General features: G+C 36.7%; 1 pseudogene; it reads left to right on the top strand.

Moving 5' to 3' along the window:
• The first annotated feature begins 1,891 nt into the window (after nucleotides 1–1,891).
• On the top strand, nucleotides 1,892–3,845 carry LOC141898962 (uncharacterized; annotated as a pseudogene).
• The last annotated feature ends 18,815 nt before the right edge of the window (nucleotides 3,846–22,660 follow it).

Below are 22,660 nucleotides of genomic sequence, written 5' to 3'. Positions count from 1 at the left end.
AACAGGAATGACTCAGATAATGTTCACACTTAAAAAATTACAAACTTACCTGGAAAATGAACAGTCAACAGTTTGAAACTACCGCCATTTTCAGTCATGTGATACAGTTTGCACTCATGTGCCATCTATCATTCAGAGTAATAACCAATCACAACATAAACAATGTTTTTTTACTTAGTGCTTGGTAACAGGAATGACATGAAAATTGGAGACGGACCTAATTTGTTATTTTTTCTCCATTCTGCGTTAAAGAAATAAGTTGAATGAATTGATTTCCAGATTAACCTGATTATAAGCTTTTAGAAAATATATAGTTTTAGTATCTACCAATGAATTCAATGAAAGTTATAATAGGTGAAATAGAAGGAAGTCAAGGTGGAGACAGCGCATTTCAAGCAAAAATCTCACTTTTGATAATAATAATGATAATAATTATTATATACAGACATGATTTTTGTCTTCAAAAATCACCTTTAATCTATATTCAATCAGAAATAACAAAAATTTCGCAATAAAAAAATATATACATAATTTTTTTGAAGGGAGACCAGTTTTCAACGTTTAGGGGAGAATGACCGACATAACATGAAGTACAGAGCTCGATGTATATTCCATCTATAGGGCCATAGCAACACTACCCGTTACGTGACGTAACGGTGGTGGCTATTTCAAAGGTTTGACGACCGTTATTTCCGGTCATCCCCAGCATGGGTAGAGATTTATACTTAGATTTATATATTACACCAGAGAATATAATTACTGTGATTAACCCAATTGTAATATATAAGTAATTATTTCTTCCAGTATTAGAAGAATCAGATGGATAATCATTCGAATTAATATCAGATAATTTCTGTGATTCATTTATATCACTTAATTTCTTTTTCTTAGCTCTTTTTAATTCTGAAGATCTTTTACCTAATTCCCTAGCCCATTTAATTTGTTTTTCAGATCTAGGTTTCCTCTTAATATCATCACTCATTTATTTTAATAATTTTTATTCTGATTCAATATCTTCTGATTTACTTTTATCTTTACATGCTATAGGTTTGATATTAGAAAATGTTATAACTCCAGTAGAAATTAATGTCATTATTCCACCTAATTGGAATGAAGCGTATCCAACCCATTTTTGTAATTCTGTCATAACTAAGTAGTCATTTTTTAAATCAGTATATAAATTATTTTCATCATCAATTGGTATTACCCGGTTACATAACTAAGAGTAACATTTTATAAAACCATCCGAAATAGAATCGTTTATTCTAGCTAATCTAGCTTCTTCATATATTTTTAAATGTTTTATTACTTTATCAGGTTTCATATTATCTAATTCTTGAAAAATTATAATTTTTCCGATAAATTCCTTACATTTACCACTAGCAATTAGTAACTCAAGATGGTGTTTACATGTAAAATAGTATTCAACATCAATATTATTATTATTTTGAGCACAATTAGAAACAACTGTATCTTTATAATCAGTAATGCCTAAATCTTCAATTGTCTTTTCAATATCAATACTATTCTTATTCGATTTTTTTGACATTTTATGGCGGGCCAAAACCACCAAAACATAACAAAAAGGTTGAAAGATGACTAAAAAGATATAAACCGATAATAAAAAGATATGAAACGATAATAAAAAGATATGAAACGATAATAAAAAGATATGAAACGATGATACTAAAACATACAAAACGATGATATTAGTTATGAAACGATATAGAACATGCATTGATGAAGAAAACTTCATTTAACGATATTATTTGATCACATTTGATGATGTTAATCTAAAAACGATGATCATTGCGTGAACGATGATCAAAGATAGACTGGTTCCCTTTCAAACGGCGAAGCATTATAACGATAGACATCCACCCGAGCAACGATGACGAAAGATAGACTGGTTCCCACAGATTGCGGTTACGAAGATTCCGATTATTTTCACCTACTCTCTCAAGGTCGCAGCCCTATACTGTTTAGTATTAAAATAGGGAAAAATGTCAACGTCAATTGATATTAATATATATGTTGTAGGACATTTCTTTAATAGACTTAAGGAAATACTTGATACAATTGAAAGTGGGGTAATTAACGACGGTGTCAATTACAAATTAGACAGAATATACCGCGATATGTTAGAATGGCTAGAATTGGGAGCGATGGCTGTGAATGTCGCCGATGCATACGGCATCATATAGATTATGGCAATCAAAACAGGCGAGATATAACGATGCAAGCGTCTTGAACTCACACCAACGTCAGTATCAGATGTTCCAGGGGCATGGTAGAACTGGACGACCTCGGTTTGATATACCCAGAGAACAAGTTGAATTCTTTTTAGCTAGGCCGATTAAAATTCAATGACAATCAATATTTGTGGACAATTTGGCCTACTAGGCCTATCCTGTCTTGTATAAATGATGGGAACAGGGGCATTCTCTACCTTCTGCGGCTCTAGTCAGTAACATTTTCTTAGACCATAAGCCACCCTATCCGATTTATCATAAAAGGCTCGCTACAAGAGTAACATACTACCTTCAATCATTTCCAAATTCTGGTAAGTATACATGTATAGAAAGTGTTGATTTTTCATGAATTCAGTCTCTTGGACTTGTTAAAATAGCCAATTTCTATTTTGATGTTACTTATTAGGGCGGAGGAGTATTTCTGCGAATCTCTTATCTGAAGGAAAAAGGGTTACGCGTTAACGTGTAAGGGAATCAATGTGGATGGAGAGTAGATCCTCATGGTAGATCTATAATGAAATTAAGAAAGCGTATACATCGTCGTGTGTATAATGTGAAAAGCCCCCTGGCATCGTGGCACATCGATGGTCATCACAAGCTGATTCGGTAATGCCATTTTAGCATTTTATAGGCCAATAGTTCTTGAAAATATCTGGATATTATTGAAAACTTTAGAGAAGGGTGACCAATTGTGTTGTAGTAAGCTTAATTCACATAACACAATTAAATTAATTGCAGTTGGCGACTTGTTACCCATAATGGGATTGAAGGATATAGTCGTGTCATCGTTTATCTTCAATGCAATGATAACAACAGGTCAGCTACTGTACGTCAGTGTTTCCAAAAAGCAATTGCTACTTGGGGGTTACCATCACGAGTCAGGGCTGATATGGGAGTAGAGAACTATGATGTGGCAGGTTTCATGCAGCAGCATCGATTAAGAGGACCAGAGAGGGGAAGTTTTATCTGCGGAAGAAGTGTTCACAACTCCCGTATAGAGCGGCTGTGGTGTGATGTGTTTGAGATGGTGATATCCAGTTGTCATGCACTATTTTTGTATCTCGAAGCCCATGGTTATCTCGACCCAAGTTGTGAAGTTGATTTGTATTGCCTCCACTATGTCTTCCTACCTAGGATCAACCGATCACTGGAAATGTTTGTGGAAATGTGCAATCAACATAAGATACGGACAGCTGTAACAATTCTCCATTGCAGTTCATACAAGGTCTACAAAATGTTGCTTATGATCGGGATAGCGTAATTGGAAAGGAATACTTTGATGATTTTGGAGAGCTGGTAATTTTATTCTGCATTCAATTATACAATTTCATTATAATACATTCATTCATGTAGGAAATATTGTTACTTCAGGGTCAAGCTCAGCAATATGGGATCGATCAAAGTGAAACAATTCCAGAAGAGGATGATGAAGTAGGAATACATGTTCCAGATACTGCACCAGTGCTCAAACCTGAGCATCTAGAACATTTAAATGGTCCAGTGGGTGTACTTAGAGATTCTGATGATGATCCATGGGGTTTCTCATTGTACTGTAGAACTAGAGATTATGTGTACAGTGTAATTGAATTATGAATAGAAAAATACACATTCTAAAATGTTTTGTACATAAATTATCCATTGGATTATAGAAGAAATTTTACTGTAAGGCCACACCAAAAGAAAACCCTATTTTTTCTTTTTAATAAAATCGTGATATCGGCACTGATATCGAGACATCATAAAAACATCTTATTACATCAGATTTAACAATTTGATTCTGGAAATGGTACAGCTGTGCTCAGACAACTTTTTTTCCTGTAAAAAGAAAAAAAATCCCTACATACCTACCCATTTTGGTGATTGCCCCACCCGAGAAACAGGATTTTTTTATGTGTCTAACTGGCATTATTTTGTATAGTGAATATCATTACCAGCACATGGGAAGAAAAATATCAAAGCAAATATCAGCAGTGTAGCAACCAAATAATTATTGGTCCGACATGCTAGGCCAGCTGCTGCCGTAGCCAGCAGTCGCGAGCACCGAAGTGCGAAGCCCCTAACGGTTTAGAAATTTTGAAAATTCTGAAATTTCAAGGGGTTCATGGGACATCTGAGGCCCATTTTACAAAAATAATTTCTGGCCCCGACGCAGTTCACGGGGCCGTGACTTCAAGAAAAATCGAATCCTAACCTAACCCCTCCTCCAAATTTTTTAATGCAAATTTGTCCGAATCAGAATAACCACCTTGGTAATTATTGGTCCGTCATATGTCGAACCAACCGCACCGGTAGCTACGCCGCAGAATATTAAGTGAATGAATGTATACATGTAATACACTACATAATGAAGAAATTGTATACGAAAGTAATAAACAATTCGCCTGATATCTGAAAACTGACATGTGGGCTAAGTTTTACCGAAATATTCATTACAGAATGCATAATCAAAGAAATTATATGTATTGTCTTTATCTGTGAACTGTAAGGGTAACATCAACTGATTAATGCAGGTGCTACTCTGGGGAATCATAATGTCTTCTACAAAAATAATGAAGGGTTGTATGGTATAACCCAATAATGCTTCGTCCTCCAATCCTGTTACGAATTTCAAAATGTCCTCCAATCGCAACATCTTTCCAGGCTTGCGACGTCCAGCTGAAAACCAAAGTTTGAGGTGAGCAAATGTAGCTGCAATAAGCAGATTGCCACAATATATTCTCAGAGAATTGAATTCAATATGCAGTTTAATTTCTTCTGAAAAACCTTTCGCGATTAATTTGAAGAATTTTAAATATCTACCTGATACTTCTTTAAGATAGTGATCCACAGCTAGATTTTCGTAGTAACTGAAAATGTTTCGTAGTATTTAGAAATGTTCTTAATGTTGTTTCCGTACGCGTGGGGGTTACGTTAAAGCCGTCAGACAAGAACGTAATAGTAGTAAGAATTACGAAAGTTCTTGTTTGATGCTTTCATCTGCCAACGCAAACCATAAATCAGTCTATAAACAACAATTCTTTCTCGGTTCTTCTGCTGTGAGATCTGGCAAACATTCAGAAAATCTTTATATAAAACTTTTAAATAGTTGGAACCATATTTGGTTGGGTCGGAACAATGGAGTGTATTTATAATGAGGCTCGTGAAGGGATCACGCTGATACTTGATGATATTCCCGGCTACTTTCCGTAAAAGGAAAAACCGGAAGTTTAGGAAGATGTGGTTGTTTTGCTTATCCTGTATTAAAATAGAATTAGTTAAATTGTAGATAAAATAATTAGTATTAGTATTTCAAATAATTTAAGAATTGATAATCAATCACAATGTATTCCGAATCGTAGTTAATTATAATAATTAAAAAAGAAACAATGAATTTGTACTGTAATTAGAAAAGAAAACAAAGTTTTGAAAAGATATTTAATTTGAATATCCTAGATGTTAAATGAGAACAAAGTCTCTATAATCGCTAAAGTTTTAAGAAAATTAATTTGTGTTAAATGTTAAAACTAGCTGTCTGAAGTTTCTGTTGTCTGTATGCGCTCGTTGGTAATTCACAGACAATAGCTGCTCTCTCAACAACGACTAGCAAGGAGTGAGTAAATCACAACGCGTCATGACAGGAGGGTTGGAAGGAAAAAGTTAGTTTAGCAAATCAGTTTTGAAAATAATTTTAGATCAGCGAATCATTAAGGCCAAATTCTATATGACCAAAACAGTCATGACAGTAAGGTTGCTGCTCCTTGCCAAAAGTCGAGTGGGAGAGTCGGTATTTTAAGAATGCCGATTCTTTCTATAAAAGGGACCCGCATCTTGAGAGAGCAGTCAATCGGGAGAATCTGTACCTTAGTAAGACGAGTGTCGACAGCAGGACAGGAGAAGCTTCGGAACGATAGGGATTCATATAATAGGGATTAGGAAAATCATTCTCAGGTTCAAGGTAAATAAAATATATTATCTTCAATATTATCATCCGGTATTTCAGTTTATTCATTCGGATTTGTGCACGGACACGTTCTCTCGCCAGGGCCTTACTCAAGTATTTTAATAGATAACGATTAAAGAGAGGATTGTGACCGGTGTATCAATAGTCACAATATAGTCGATAAATGGCTTCTTCTTTCATTCGGCGGTTGCTGCCTCGTTCAGAAAACCTCGGTTTTAACAATGCCAACAATTTCTTGAATTTCATTGGTTGCTGAGTTTTTTTGTACAACAAATGCTTCAAGTTGTCTTTATGAGTCATCAACTACAATGTAAAAATTTATGTGTACACTTATACTAATTCATGTATCTCCTGAAAAAAGAAACAATTTTAACCCTTAGCTTGGAATAGGTAAGTCAAAAATTTTTGGGGGTCATTTTCAATTTGGGGGGTTGTGGGTCTACCTACCTGGACTAAGCCTAATTGGTCCAATCCATCTCTCAATTGCTTGTCAGGGGGAGATGTTACATTACCATCGCAAATCCTATCCACCAGGGCAGGGCTGAAAAAATTTGGAACTGGTCCATTTTGGATCAGCGATAAACCTAAAAGAAATAGGCCTTGCTTACACTTAAACCTGAATAGCTTGTTTTAATTACCAAAGCTTATCATTTTCTCATACACAGATTAGAATTTAACCAACATACTAATGAAAATGCCAGCAGCATAGAAATGCCTGTTTTCGACAGCACGTTCATCCTGCCTGACAATCAACCCGTCATTGCTCTCTTCAAAGAGCCTTTCTTTTATCTCTCGCAAAACAATGGTTAGAAATTCCTTCCTTGGACCACCTAAGTCCAAACACTCCTCCCCCATAAAAGTTATATCCAGGGGAAATCTTGGATTAAAATCCTGGCTAAGGATTTCATTTATTGCCTCTTCGTAGAGCTTGTCTCTTGGGACTACAGTTGGATAGGTTTCACCTGCAATAGTCTCGTTCTCGGCTAGTAGGTCAAGCATTCCGCCTTCCATTACCAATGCTTGGAAACAAGATAGCACTTCGACAGGATCGTTGTGGTCTTTATCTCAGAAATTACCAAAAAAATAACGAATTGTATTTCATTTAAGTAAATACAATGTGGGTTGATTTTTCTAAGTACATGTACAGTCAAACTCGCTTAATTCTGACAATATTTGCAGTGCATTTTTTCATTAATATACAAGAAAATGACTTTTAATTAAGATTTCCCGTAAACTGGATGAATTTATGATGCACATTAATCGTGTTCTACTGTGCTTCCATGGCAGCTGCATAGAAAAACAAATGACATTCAGTCGGTTGAAAAATTGCTGAATTTTGCTTTATATAAAATGTATTATTAACTACTGGTACACTACTTATTTAATTTTAAGTAATTCCACAAGTATCTGGAATCAGAGTATATACGCAGTTCACATCATATAGAAAGGCAATGAATGTATTCAGTTATTTTCCAATTATTGTTTTAGAATGTACTTACTGCCATGAACTGGAGGTTTCATCTTGAGAGCTTGATGCATTACGAATCTCATCGGGCCTGGAATTATTCAGAAATTAATCAAACGAGACATTAAAGAAAGGAATGAGACATTTTTCATTACATATGAAGATTGTAATTGTTGGGAAGCAGACAAGCTTGAGTGGTTTTGTCACTAGATCTTCAACTAGGAGGTCGAAGATTCTTGACCAAGAAGAAAATGGGTACTATCTGGCCTAGAAATTAATCCTGAGCACTGTAATAGCTTGTATGTTACGTTAACAGGTGTATTTGATAAATTTACCCGCCATGGTTGTCGTCAGAATTGACCTGAATTGACTCCATTAACAGATCATCATCAGAGCTGAATGAAAAAAAAACATCCATTAGTCAACTGAATCAAAATTCTACTTGTAGATGGTTTATTACCACCAACTTATCTCACCACGCCTGCTATTAGAGAAATTTCAGATAATTGGAAGAAATTAATCTTATTTATCCAAGGCAGTTACGGAAGGACTAATAATGTTTTTGTGCAATAAACTTAGTAATTATGCCAGAGTGCGAGCAGTTTAAGAAATATAAACTCCACTTCAAGGTGCAGATGATTCCCCAACAAACAATACGAGAAAAGCAAAAAAAACTTTAAAGAAAATGTGAAACCCCAATTCCATCTGTTCCAACCGGTTCCTGAACTTCGCTGAAAAAGCTGAATCACTGAAACGCTGAAATAAAAACGCTGAAATTTCAGGGAATTTCCGAAAAACGCCGAAATTTCAGGGAATTCCCGAAAAACGCTGAAATCGTGCTAGGTACCAACAATACACGTTTTGAAATATTTTCCGGGCCGGTGTCCGCTGCCGAGTCCTGAACCGTGTTTTAGTCTCTACCTTCGGTTACAGAGACATGCATGGACAGTATGTGTGGAGTATACTTCTAGAGGGCCACTTGTTGGACAAATTAATTCGCTTGAAATCCGGATTTTTAATGCATACAGGCAGCATAATGAGGAAAACCCATTCACAAACCGTGCAAGCCAACTTAAACACTATGCTCAATATTCCCTGCAAGACGCAAAATATCTTATTTGACCGTTCATGTATAAAACATGGAGCAACTTTTCTTTTGTCAACACGTTGATGGGCGACGGACTATGTCACTATGGTATTCTCTGAAGGAGGTAAATTAAATTTGACAGCTAGTTATATAAATGATGCAGCTTTTGGACAAAAGGGATCTAACTAAATTTCTTTTTAATTCACTGTGGAATGGAATGGAATGGATTGACGCTAATGGCATGCAGTAGGCCCCTACGTATGGGTCATACTGGTTAACGTCAACCAATTAATCTAAATCGGGCTAACCATTCAACAACTGTGAATAATTTATTTGCTGTGGCGTGATAATAATTAGTTTTTTTGAAGAAATGACATACCAACTGTTAGAAAAATATACCGATTCTTATTTTTAGACTACTACTGAATCTATAAAAGGAGGAGTCATAGACAAAGTTGATTTGCTTAGCTGGTGACACTTCTTGTCAAGTACATCATCTCAAGTACTGGGTGTTTTGTAAGTTTAATTTCAGTATTTATTTACTGTTATTAAGTGCTGTTCTCTCGGACCTCAGTGCTTTCAAACTAGGCCCACCCCATGGGCTATATAGTCCAGGGTGTATTAGCCACTATTCTTTTATATCCAACTAAAATGCACCTTTTTCTATTTTTAGATTCAGGCTTAGAATGTGCAAATTTTTTGAGATACTGAGAAATCAGATGGCACCAGTAAACTTCAACTGCGAAATTTGCAGCAGGATAGCTGAACGACACAATTTTTAAAAATAAAATGACTATTCGAATGCTATTTCAATAATAACTTGATTCAACCAGAGAGAAATAAGTCAATTGCGGATGTACAGTACACCCACTTTTCTTCCCTGTTTCCTGGTACCAAATGTTTAGTCTTAAGCTAAGCGATATTCTAAGGTATACTAGTGGATTTCATTAGAATATGAAGCAATGAAACCACAATTCTAGCCAGAGTTAAGCGAACTATTGATTCTGATATAATGTAAGAACTGATTTCCTTTGTATACTCTTGCAGAATGTGTTATGTATTATTTCAAGCTGTTAAATAATATAGTTAGACAAATGTCCAATTATTGGATCTTTCTTGTTGACTCGTTTAATTTTGTGAGTTAAGAGTTCCAGTCAATCCACAATGTGCAGTGCCTAGCCTTCATCTACACTAAAGCCAAGCCTGTGTATGGGAAAAAATATCGTTCGACTCCTATAGGCCAGACACATCAAAGCATGCAATACATTGCAGATAGTAGTCTCCGGCAAGTCGAAAGAGAAAGTAACCCAGGTTTTACCCCGTACCCTACCCGGGAACAAAGACACTTAAAGATTCCTTCCTCCTTGTAGAAATTGTAGAAATATGGCACCCAATTGTAGCAATGCTAAGTACAGTATACTATGACGGTTGAACCTTTATTAACGAATTTCAATGACACCGAAAATAGAATCAAAATAATCATTAGTTCCATGCTAGCACTTAATTTGGGTTATCAGGTTCAGCCTAACTGTACTTTCATTCAGCTACAACCTGTATGAGACTTGGCAATGATAAGTTGCAAGAAATCACCAAACATAAGAAAAAATATTGTGAATTAATATTACTGTGATTAAGAATTTATTCAAATGAAGTGATAACTTCATTGTTAGATCGTACCGGTATATGCACATAAAACTATGGCAAAAAACACATCTAACAATCCACGCAATCCGCAATCGATCAAGTCGATCATGACGACGACCTTAAGGCATGTCTCTGTAACCGAAGGTAGAGCATAAAACACGGTTCAGGACTCGTCAGCGGACATCGGCCCGGAAAACATTTCAAAACGTGTATTGTCGGTACCTAGCACGATTTATGCGTTTTTCGGGAATTCCCTGAAATTTCGGCGTTTTTCGGAAATTCCCTGAAATTTCAGCGTTTCAGCTTTTCAGTGTTTCAGCTTTTTCAGCGAAGTTCAGGAACCGCTGTTCCAACTGCTTGAAGGTAAAAATTAATAATATGATCAAAGCGATACACAAGAGTTGGAAAAGGTCTAGTATAGTAATGAGTCAAAAATCATGTGAGAAATTGTTGCGGTTATTGGAACATTTACTGTGTAATTAGTAGAAGTTTGGTGTTATACTGATTGATATTAGGTGATTGTGCGCCCCTTCGAACTGAATATTTAGAGCAATCATACCAAGTCATAGTCAGCGAAGTTCAGGAACCCATTCATTTCTCAACGCTGACTAACGCTAAAACTACCGGGTATTGGTAGACGTAAAAAACAGCATGACTTGTTTTGTACCATAGTACATTACCCTAATGATTTTGCCAGCGAGCAGCGTATTCCTATTGAGAACCCAAAAAAGATTTATTTAAAGGTTCGAATGAGTAAAAATGCATGTACATTTGAGCGGAGTCTACCGGTCCTGTATAATTAATTGGTTTTTAAAACTTTAGAGTAACTCGGAAATATTACCTGGTAACATGGTCTTCAATGCTTTCAACCTAAAAAAGGTTATAGTTATACATTGACTTGTGACAAATGTACATGTAATTGTAGTAGTACCACTCAAAGTTTATTCCCAGTTGTTTCTCCTAAAAATTTTAAAAATATGACTAAGGCACTCAAATTTAATTTTTATCAACTGTTTTAAACTAGGGGATCATTTACATACCACATGTATACGGTTAAATACACATACCTGTTTACAAATCTTCTGATGATCCCTGAAATCGGGCATAGTCACCAGCCTCCCACAAACCAAACACTGCTCCGAGTATCCTTCCTCAGTGACAACGCCTGTTCATTTATTGATATATCTGCCTGTAGCGGTCGGATATATATACGGACGGTTGCTAAAGCCAGGAACCTATCAACGGACACAGGTCCTATGTGCCTGCTTTCTAATACATTTCGCGTTGATGCAGCCACAGTTAGAATTTCTATGCCACCCCCTTCCTCCATGCGGGGAAATTTTCTAAAAATTAGTAAAATCTTTTATATTAGTTTTGAGCTTTATGACATGAAAAGAAGTAAATTTCAAATTGCATTTGCCTGTGCTTACTCATATATTTTGTTTAAAAGGTGGTTTGCATCGCCACCTTTTTCAAAGTTTATTTCCTTTTTCGCCGAGGCCATTTGCCATCAACATATCTTTCTCAGCCGACGTGGGAGTGTAGGTCCGCTTCTTGTGTGGTAAAGTCACAACTTTTTTTCTCTTCATAACAACTGTGGTTAAGAAAATAATTGGAAGATTTTCGGAGTTTGTTGAGATTCAAATTTTTCAATTACCATGTATTCACTTACGCGATGTTGATGATGGACGGTATGGATGGGTTCGACGCCCTTGCCATGGCGCGTGTTGTACAATCTGAAAGAAAAGGGAAATTGCAAATTGTGACATACCATTTCTTTAAGTTACACTTGATTCACCATACCTGACGGGACCCTATTCTTCCAGATGATGTCAATGTCATGGTGTGATTACTGTAAATATAGATCATTAGAAAATGTGAGAACATTTAATTCACTATACCTAAATCACCATCATTCTAAATGTATGCTTTGAGTAGAGGGTGTTCAGAGGGTGTCTACAGCACTTAATGCTGTGACGTAGGCCTATTATAAATAATACATAAATACAAGCGCATAGCTAGGTTTACCTGAGGATGGGTGCATTATCTAAATATATCATACATTATCTGTATTATACTTTCGATATATTATCTGCAAGAAATCCGATAAGCATAAGGGGCCGTGCATAAAGTACGTACCCACGTAGGGGAAGGGGGTTTTAGAAATCCGTACAGGGGGAGGGCAGGGGTGAGCTCTAAGTGTACATACTTCTCTCAGGGGGGGGGGGGGTTATAGTACGTAATTTGTGCACGAAACACAATAGGCCTATGATTTTTACCAATATCCCCTATATTTGTTGGGATTTCCTGGGAATCCCCCAGTCTCGGTCTTTCACTTTGTCGATTCGGTAGGCCTATAATCATCGTCATCGGAGCTCTGATGAATGCTGGTGATTTTTTACCATGGATCCTGAAAAATTCACTTCTACAGGGAGGTGGGCATTCATAGAAGTATGACGCCAGCGGGGTTACAAAAAAAAACGTACAGAGAGCGTACCCCACATTGTACATCGGGCCGATGTTGGTATTCATTATCGGCCCAATAATGGTTACCAATATCGGACCAACATTGGACTTGCTCATCGGCACTGCATTGGCCCACATTTTTTACCAATGAATGGCCAACGAACCAACTTGATGGGCCAATGAATTACCGAGTAAATGCCAATATTTCTCCAATGAAATGCCATTCATATTCCAGAAGTCAGCCAATGATTTGCCATCCAAAAATCAATATACAAAAACATGTCCATTAATTAGAAATTGTTAACCGTTTTTATTTAAAATATATATATTTTGAATGTAAGAACTGTAAACATTAACTCTTCCATACTTGAACACATAATACTGACATAAAAACGTATAACTTTACGGAAATTCATGAAATTCAATGCAAACCGATGAATATCATGGAATATGCCAGATCAGGCAAAAATTGTATGGTACATGCAATTCAGCCCAATGTAACAGCATGTTTTTGGGCACAGCGTAATATTTCCTACAAAAATATACTATAGTTAAGCTAAAAAAATGTTACCTTGTTTTTCCACAGCCGTTGGGTCATTTTTGTAAAATGTGATAAAATTTGTAAGTTATTTTCTATAGCTGTCTGTTACGATGAAATTGATCAAGATTTAAAAGAGGCCGCACGGGGCAAGTTGAAAGCTCAGCAGAGCGGAGAAACAAGGTATGTATCAATTTTTAGCACTATTAAAAACTATTTTAAGGTGGCAGTAAAAATCTACAAAATCCAATAGCCAAAAATACATCAGAGTATCTCAGACAATAATATATGTACATATATCTGTCCTTAATCAAAGATCAAATATTGAGAAATTTATATTCATTTTCTCTGATAATGACAATTTGCAGTTAAACGTGCTACAGAAATAAACTTATTACAAACTTTTATTGCAGTTTACAAAATGAACCCACCGATAAGGAAAAGCAAGGTATCATTTTTTAATCAATCTGTTCCTAGTCAATTTAATTTTGGATTTTTTTAATTCGGAATAAACTGGTTTCTACAGTAAAAAGTAATTTCACCAATTTATTTTGAGTTTTTCAAGTTGGAATAAACTAGTTTTTTATGTCAAAGTTAGTTTTAAGGTTTATCGAGTTACATAAGTCATTAGTGAATTTATAGTGTTGCTGCGCGGTTTCTTTCCTGCCTGCCTCCATGTCGATCTCCAGAGTTTCGCAGCCAGACCATGATAATTTGCTCAAGACTACTGTCCGAGCAATCTTTGCACACCGGAATTCTGCGAACTGATTTTTCGAAGAAACACGAGGAAAAACGAAGAATTGGACAATAATTGTCCAATTCTTCGTTTTTTTACCCGTGGCAATGATGGAACCCTTGTACCGAACAAGACCCGGAAAATAACTGGTGTCAACGTCCCATTGGTGGCATGGGGATCCCACCAACTCTCTTTTGCCATGGATAATGAAACCTTTCATGGACAATGGCCACATGACTGAATCACAAACAAAATTCAACTACCGTCTCAGCAGTGCCCGAATGGTGGTCGAGAATGCTTTCGGACGCCTTAAAGGCCGATGGCTTATTTTGCTCATAAGACTGGTCAATCGGTTAGACAATGTTCCTGCAATTATCCTCTCGTGTTGTGTTCTACACAATATCTGTGAACAATATGGTGAACGTTTTAATGATCAGTGGCTATTTGACATCGAGGATAATAGTCAACCACAACCAAGAGACAATTTCAACGGGGCACAGCCTATTGGAGAAGCCGAAGCCATCCGCCATGCGTTCGTATTGTACTTCAGATAAATTCAGTTACTTTTTGCTCAATGTTTTCTATCAAGTTCATGTTTAGTCGGTGTTATATACTACATGTGTATATACAAAATGCATAAATAAAATTGAAGACTTTGATTAGTAAAATTCTGAAGAGGAATGACTATTTCTGTCACGGTGGAACAAAAAACAGATTCCTTGTTTTTTAGGAATGTTGAAGCCAGAGAAGACTCAATTCAGATAAAATGTATTATGTAATCCATTTATTTACGTTGGAACTATTTCCTAAAATGCAAATTATTAAGTAACAAAACAACTATAAACATAACAATAATCCGTTAAAAACGATTGATTCATTGTAATTTACTCGTGTTAAAAGCAATCATAGTTATCGGGGTACCGAACCTATAAATGAACCTATGTCTCTTAAACATTATACATGTGTAACAAGAAGTAATATTCATATACACCATAAATCAACCTTTCTCACTTTATAACGACCATTTCAAAAGATATATGTAACGAGAAATTCAACATTTTTCTTAAGCTAGTGGGCCCTTGGGGGATTCAAATACATACGAAAGATCAAGGTAATTGATCAATCATGGTTCCTACAGAACCATTGATATGAAATTTGAGGGACTTTTGAGGGTATAATCACCAAATTTGACACATAAAACAGTACCAGTTGTCACACCCCTCTAATTATCAATTGGTATACTGGTGTGTTCCTTCAACCAAAATGTTTAATCTACCGTAACGTCGTATATGAAATACTGTAACACAAATGCAGTTCTCAAACTGCTGAATAAAGCATACGAATGTCTGTACTCTGCTGCTCAGTCTTTGGTATATTTCGCTGTCGATCTCAACTGGTCATTTCTGTCCAAGCCATAACAGAAATTGGGGGCCTGTCCGGGAATTTGAAAGCTGAGGAACTGTAGAGATGTATCCGGCGTAATTACATAACTGAACAGCGTTATTAATCGTTTTCCGAGAACTCCAGAGTTAGGAATCCATATGACGCAACTCATTATGTAGTGTACCGTTTTCGTATATTTGTTATTCCTATACCCCGTTAACTTTATTGAGTTTGCGTCTGTGAGCAGAATGTCGTCGACAAACGTTGATAAATTCATTGTTGACCCGAATTGGGAGTTATTCGACGTACTGTTAAAACAAGAACTTTTTGAGCTTTCAAGAAAATATGAAATTCCTGCTAAATCGAGTTTAAGAAAGCCAGATCTTAAAAGTGTTCTAGAACATTACTTGTTGCAAAATGAAATATTGTCTGCACGTCATAATGGAAGTGTTTCAGAAACTGGTTGTAAAGATTCAAATGAATTAAATCCGTCGTTTCAAAGTTATTCGGAAGACTCCGAGAATTCAGCTAGAATAGCGCTAGAAATGAAACGCATGGAATTCGAGGACCGAGAAAGACGGCGAAAACACGAATTTGACAAAAAAGAAATGGAATTTCATTTGCGACAACTAGAGCTGGAGAATCGAACAGCAATACCAAGTATTACTACATTTGATCCAGCCAAGAATATTCGCCTGGTTCCGAAGTTCACTGAAGATAACCCAGCTATGTATTTTGACCATCCCGAAAAAGTAGCAATAAGTTTAAGTTGGCCAAAAACACATTGGTTATTGATGCTACAAAGTGTACTCACTGGGAAAGCACAGGAAGTATATTCTTCCTTGTCGCTAGATGACTGTCAGAATAACGACAACGTTAAAGAAATTTTGCTTAAGGCATACGAACTTGTTCCAGAGGCATATCGTCAGAAATTCCGTGAAACATAGAAAACCGACAATGAAACTTACGTTGAATTCGCTCACAGAAAAGAAACACTGTTTAAACGTTGGTGCGAATCGAGAAATATCAACGAAAATTTGATAACTTAAAAGAAATGATCTTGATTGAAGAGTTCAAAAATTGTGTTAGTTCTGAAATTCGCGCTTTCTTGGGTACTTCTAAAGTACGAAACTACGAAATTAAGAAATATGCAACGAAATTACGAAATGCTAAAGTACGAAATGAAATACTATACGAAATGCTAAACTACGAAACGAAATGGTCATTTTTTCGCGGGTCCTGCTAAAGTATAAAATGAAATACGAAACGAAAATTTTGTAATTTTTTGCGCTATAGCAGCGGATTCGTGGAGCTGGCTTAAACATGCGCACCCGGTCTAGTGTGGCAGGGTTCCGTGCCGCGACTGGGTTTAGCGATGCCATCAGGGAGAATGATCTGTGCATGCTCGTATACAACTGGAAGGTAGCGATTAATAAATTACGGGTTAGAGAACAAAGTGTGCCTTAAAATATATCCTGCAGTGTTTAGGCTAAAAAATTGATACCTCGTTTCTCCTCTGCTGAGGAGCTTAAAAGTCTGGATTCTGCAAGGGATGCGGATTCGAAAAGAAAATTCACGGCCGGAATTTTTTTCAAATTGCTCGTCACTACGCTGTTAAGCGGTAAAAAGATCGTCATGTAGTCCATGTGTAGGGCCTATCATTTCAGTATGCTTTACCGCGTCTGAGTTCGTGGAAATGGCGCAGCGTATTCATTATTTGTTTTTGAGAACATCCTATAAGTTTCTACTAATTGTAGACGTTCTTAAAACCCTCCAGTTTAAGAAAATAAATTCTTGAATATGGTACTTTCAAAAGATCATTTACACCGCCGAGATTTTTACAGTCCCGTAGCGTCATAACGAGCTTTGACCATAGTATGGGCGTGTGTTTGAAATGTGACCATTTCGTTTCGTATTTCGGTTCGTATTTCAGCACTACTGGCAAAAAAATTTCCATTTCGTAATTTCGTAGTTTCGTAATTTCGTTTCGTGTTTCGTAATTTCTCTCCATATTTCGTAATTTCGTACTTTAGCAGGACCCCACTTTCTTAGATAGATAGATAGATAGATTTATTGCTCACAAAATTTACAAATTTGCGAAGAGCAAAAGCCAGTTACAAGATACATTATACAAATTACAGACAATGAAAATTGACAGTACATACAATTGGTGGGCATATGTATGCAACAAGTGCATTATCTGGCATTTATGCACTTAGGTAACAAGGTATCTTAAACATTTCTGTATATATAAAATGAGGTTTTTTAATTTGACGCCAGTTGTACAAAATAACTCTTTAAATTTATGCGATGTACGATTGTTTATATAATATTGATTGACATACTTCTTGCGCTGGTCATTGAAAAAAGGACAAATAAATATAAAGTGAAATTCATTACATACAACTCCCATATCGCACTTAGTACACAGCCTGTCTGCTCGGGGTATACGATTATATCTCCCTTTTTCTATTGGGAGGGAAATGTTACTGAATTGTCAGTTGCTGCTACCTTGTCTGACGATTATGCATTGACTCATAAAAAGGCCAAACCAAACATATTACCGTCTTTTTATAAGCGTCAAGATAGTAGCAACGGTAACCATAAAACAATTCATTGTCGTTATTGTAAGAAAACTGGTCATCTGATGTCAAATTGTTTTAAATTGCAGGGCAAGAGGAAAGAAAGGTACACCCCCAATCTCTCTGAGGAAAATGGTCTCGTTGCTTCAGTCAAACTTGAACGGTCGTATAATCAGTCTTTTCAACCATTCGTCACCGATGGTTTGGTGTCCATAGATTCTAACTCCGATCAGATAGGTATTAAAGTTCTCAGAGACACTGGGGCTTCCCAGTCACTCATTTTGGAAGATTCATTGCCATTTTACAAAATACCTATACTGGCCAGAGTGTTCTCCTTCAAGGAGTCGGCCCTGAGATAATTGAGGTGCCATTACATATTATTCATTTGAAGTCTGATTTTATTAGTGGACCAGTTGTAGTAGGCGTACGCCCAAAATTACCAGTTTCAGGTGTTTCTTTATTGCTGGGAAATGATTTAGCAGGGGGTAAGGTCCACGTTAGCCCAATTGTTTCAGAAACACCTAATTTTGAAACTAATGATTCAGGAATTTTTCTTGCTTGTGTTGTCACCAGACAAATGTCTAGAAATAATGATAAAAAGAGTTTTGATAAATTAGACTCTCTTTTAGACGTTTCTTGTAATGATGCGGGATATTGCATAGACAACACATTTTTGCATAAAATATTTGAAGGGACTGGTTGTATCATACCTAGCAAAGAACTTCAGTCTCATTCAAATTTAGTTGAATTACAGTCCCGTGACTCTGATATTCAACATTTGTATGGTTAGGCTGTGCCTGACATTTCTAATCTATCTGATTCTCCTATAGGTTATTATTTTAACAATGGCGTTTTAATGCGCAAGTGGCGCCCAATCGACGTCCCTGCTGATAACCATTGGCAGTTAAGCTATCAGATAGTTGTACCGTCAAAGTATCGGTCGGAAATCTTGCGGATGGCTCATGAGACCCCGTTAGGTGGACATCTGGGAGTAAGTAAAACTTATAATAAGATACTTGAGCACTTTTACTGGCCAGGAATCAAAAAGTGTGTCAGTAAATTTTGCCAGACATGCCATATTTGTCAGAAAGGTGGAAAACCAAATCAAACTATTCCTGTGGCTCCGTTGAAGCCCATACCGGCTTTTGCAGAACCTTTCTCCGAGGTGATATGTGACTGTGTTGGTCCGTTGCCCAAGTGTCGCTCAGGAAAACAATATTTAATTACCGAGAGCAACACGTTTTCCAGAAGCGATACCTGTGAGCAATATCAAGTCACGTACTGCCTGTCAAGAGTTAACGAAGTTCTTTACTAGGTATGGTCTTCCTCTCTCAATACAGAGTGATCAAGGTTCCAATTTTGTATCAGGACTTTTTCAACAAGTCATGTATCAATTAGGTATAAACCAACAACTTTCATCCGCTTATCATCCCGAAAGCCAGGGAGCGTTAGAAAGATTCCACCAGACTTTTAAGCCCATGCTCAAAGCTTACTGCAACGAGAATCATAGAGATTGGGACGAAGGAATTCCTTTCTTGCTTTTTGCCATCCGAGATTCAGTACAAGAATCCTTCAGTCCATTTGAACTTGTATTCGGTCACCAAGTTAGGGGACCTCTAAAGCCTAGCGCACATCGACACAGCGATTGGAGACAACTAGTTGCAAGGCAGTTTTCGGCGCATGAGAGCAACTGGCTGGATACAATCAGTTGCTTGAATGTGTCGATGTGAGCGAGAATGGTTGCATAATACATGGGAATTTGCACGCAACCATTTACAATGTGCCCAAGTAAAGATGAGAACTTGGTATGACCGCAATGCTCGTCTTCGAAGTTTCAAGATCGGGGATAAAGTTTTAGTTTTGTTTCCTGTTCAAGGTAATGCATTAAATGCCAAGTTGCATGGCCCATATACGGTTAAGTCTAAGTTGAGTGATGTGAATTATATAATTGAAACTCCCGATAGGAGAAAGCCGACTCAACTCTGCCATATCAATATGTTGAAATTGTTCCATGAACGTAACGATGAGCATTACCTTGAACCGGAAATTGTTTCTGTCAATGAAACAATTGACAATCACGAATTTGAGTTTTCAAAGGAAACTGGGATGAAACCAGACTTCATAAATTCTGAGGTTCTGAGTAATATTGATGATAAATTAAGTCATTTAGAGGAAAGGGAAGGTAAACAGTTACATGATCTCATTAATGAATATCAAAACTTGTTTACAGATAAACCAGGATTGACAACATTCGCATGTCATGATGTTGATATTGGTGACAATCCGCCTATAAAGCAGAATCCGTATCGACTTAATCCCATTAAAGCCGAGCAAATGAAAAAAGAGGTTATTTCGATATTAGAGATGGATTGTGCAGAGCCCAGTGAAAGCGACTGGAGTTCTCCATGTATCTTAGTACCTAAACCCGGCAACAAATGGCGTTTTGTCACGGATTTTCGCAAGTTAATAGAGTAACCAAAAGGGATAATTATCCAATGCCAAGAATTGAAGACCTGATCGACCGTATAGGCAGTGCCAAATACGTTAGCAAATTCGACCTCACAAAGGGATATTGGCAGGTACCTCTAACAGAGAGAGCCAAGTTGATTTCTGCTTTTTGTACTCCCGATGGTCTCTTCCAGTATAAGGTTATGCCATTTGGAATGAAGAATTCAGCAGCCACATTTCAGAGGCTTATGAATAGAGTAGTCAGAGGTTTAATTTGTGTTGTTGTGTATCAAGATGATATTATTGTTTTTTCAGATTCCTGGGATGAGCATATCACCCAAATTCGCTCATTATTTGACAATCTTACCAAAGGGAACCTCACGGTTAATCTCGACAAGTCTGAATTTGGTAAAGCTACTGTGAAATATCTCTTGGATGCCAAAATAAGGGCGATTACTGAATTTCCTCATCCTACTGATTAGAAATCACTCATGCGTTTCTTAGGCATGTCGGGGTTCTACAGAAAGTTCTGCAAGAATTTCGCCCATTTAACATGTAACTTGACAAATCTCTTGAAAAAATGAATTTGAGATGGTTAAACTCTTACTCATCAGTGCCCCAGTGCTGTCAGCGCCAAATTTTCAGAAACAGTTCAAAATTGTGGTTGACGCGAGTGACTTCGGTACGGGAGCAATGTTAGCTCAAGACGATGATTCTGGGATAGAACATCCCGTCGCATACTTTTCTAAAAAGTTTGTCGCTGCCTAGCTTAACTATTCTACTGTCGAAAAAGAGTGTTTGGGGTTATTGTTAGCTATTGAACACTTTGATGCATATTCTAGTTTAATTATCACTCATTAGTTATTTTTACAGATCATAATCCTCTTGTTTTCTTGAATCGTATGAAAAACAAAAACAGACGGCTCATGAGATGCAGTTTGATTCTACAGGATTATGATCTAGACATTCGTCATATAAGTGCTCAACATAACGTGGTTGCAGATGCGCTGTCTCGGATATAAATAGATATGAACTTGTGGAAAATGCGAACTAATTGTGTTGTGAATATATAATTGTTGTGAAATTAATTATGTAGTCCATGATTGTTATGCTCTTGTAAAAATTACCATAAGTAATTTTTATCTTTTTGTGGGGGCGTGTCACACCCCTCTAATTATCAATTGGTATACTGGTGTGTTCCTTCAACCAAAATGTTTAATCTACTGTAACGTCGTATATATATATGAAATACTGTAACACAAATTCAGTTCTCAAACTGCTGAATAAAGCATACGAATGTCTGTACTCTGCTGCTCAGTCTTTGGTATATTTCGCTGTGGATCTCAACTGGTCATTTCTGTCCAAGCCATAACACAGTAGAATACTTGGCATACTTATCAGTTCATACCAAGCAAAATACATTTAGGCCCCTATGAATAACCCTATTAAATTCAACTATCCTCGATACGAAATTAAATTTCCTGTTAACTTTCTCGTCTGGGACTAATGTCGCAAGTGAGCTAAAAACGAAAGCATTTTATACTCTATATATTATTCAACTAAACCTAAGACCCCCTAAACATAAGACCTAACGGGTCTTATGTTTAGTGACACCCGAACCAATGTAAATACATAAATTGCATAAAAACTAGGATTCCGGGGACACCATGCCCACTTGGGAAGTGGTTTCAAATGCTCAACAATCTAACAATTTCAATAATATAGCACATTATTATATATTTTCATCAATCTAATAAGGAAGTACCAAGTTCTAAGTTATTGTATTATTCAATGCCCCCTGGTGGCCATATACAAAAAGCAATGACCTTGAAACTCACCAAAATCATAGAAAACGTTATGAGCCACAACTTTCCAATACATTGTGGTAACACAATATGCTTAGGTATCAATATAATGTGGAAAAACTTTTTCCCACCTACGAATGAGTACTGATGACGCCAAGATGGCTGCCAACTGCACCATAATTGGCTGATCAAAAATACATGTCTCAAGTATAAAACATCCGAAAATTACTGGATTCCGTCTACGGATGGACGGACGGACGACGGACGAAAAGTGAACGCAATAGCCCGCTGGGACTAAAGTCCCAAGTGGGCAA

This window comes from Tubulanus polymorphus, chromosome 2 (assembly GCF_964204645.1).
Source record: "Tubulanus polymorphus chromosome 2, tnTubPoly1.2, whole genome shotgun sequence".
Lineage (NCBI taxonomy): Eukaryota > Metazoa > Nemertea > Palaeonemertea > Tubulaniformes > Tubulanidae > Tubulanus > Tubulanus polymorphus.
This window is presented reverse-complemented; position numbering and strand designations above follow the sequence as displayed.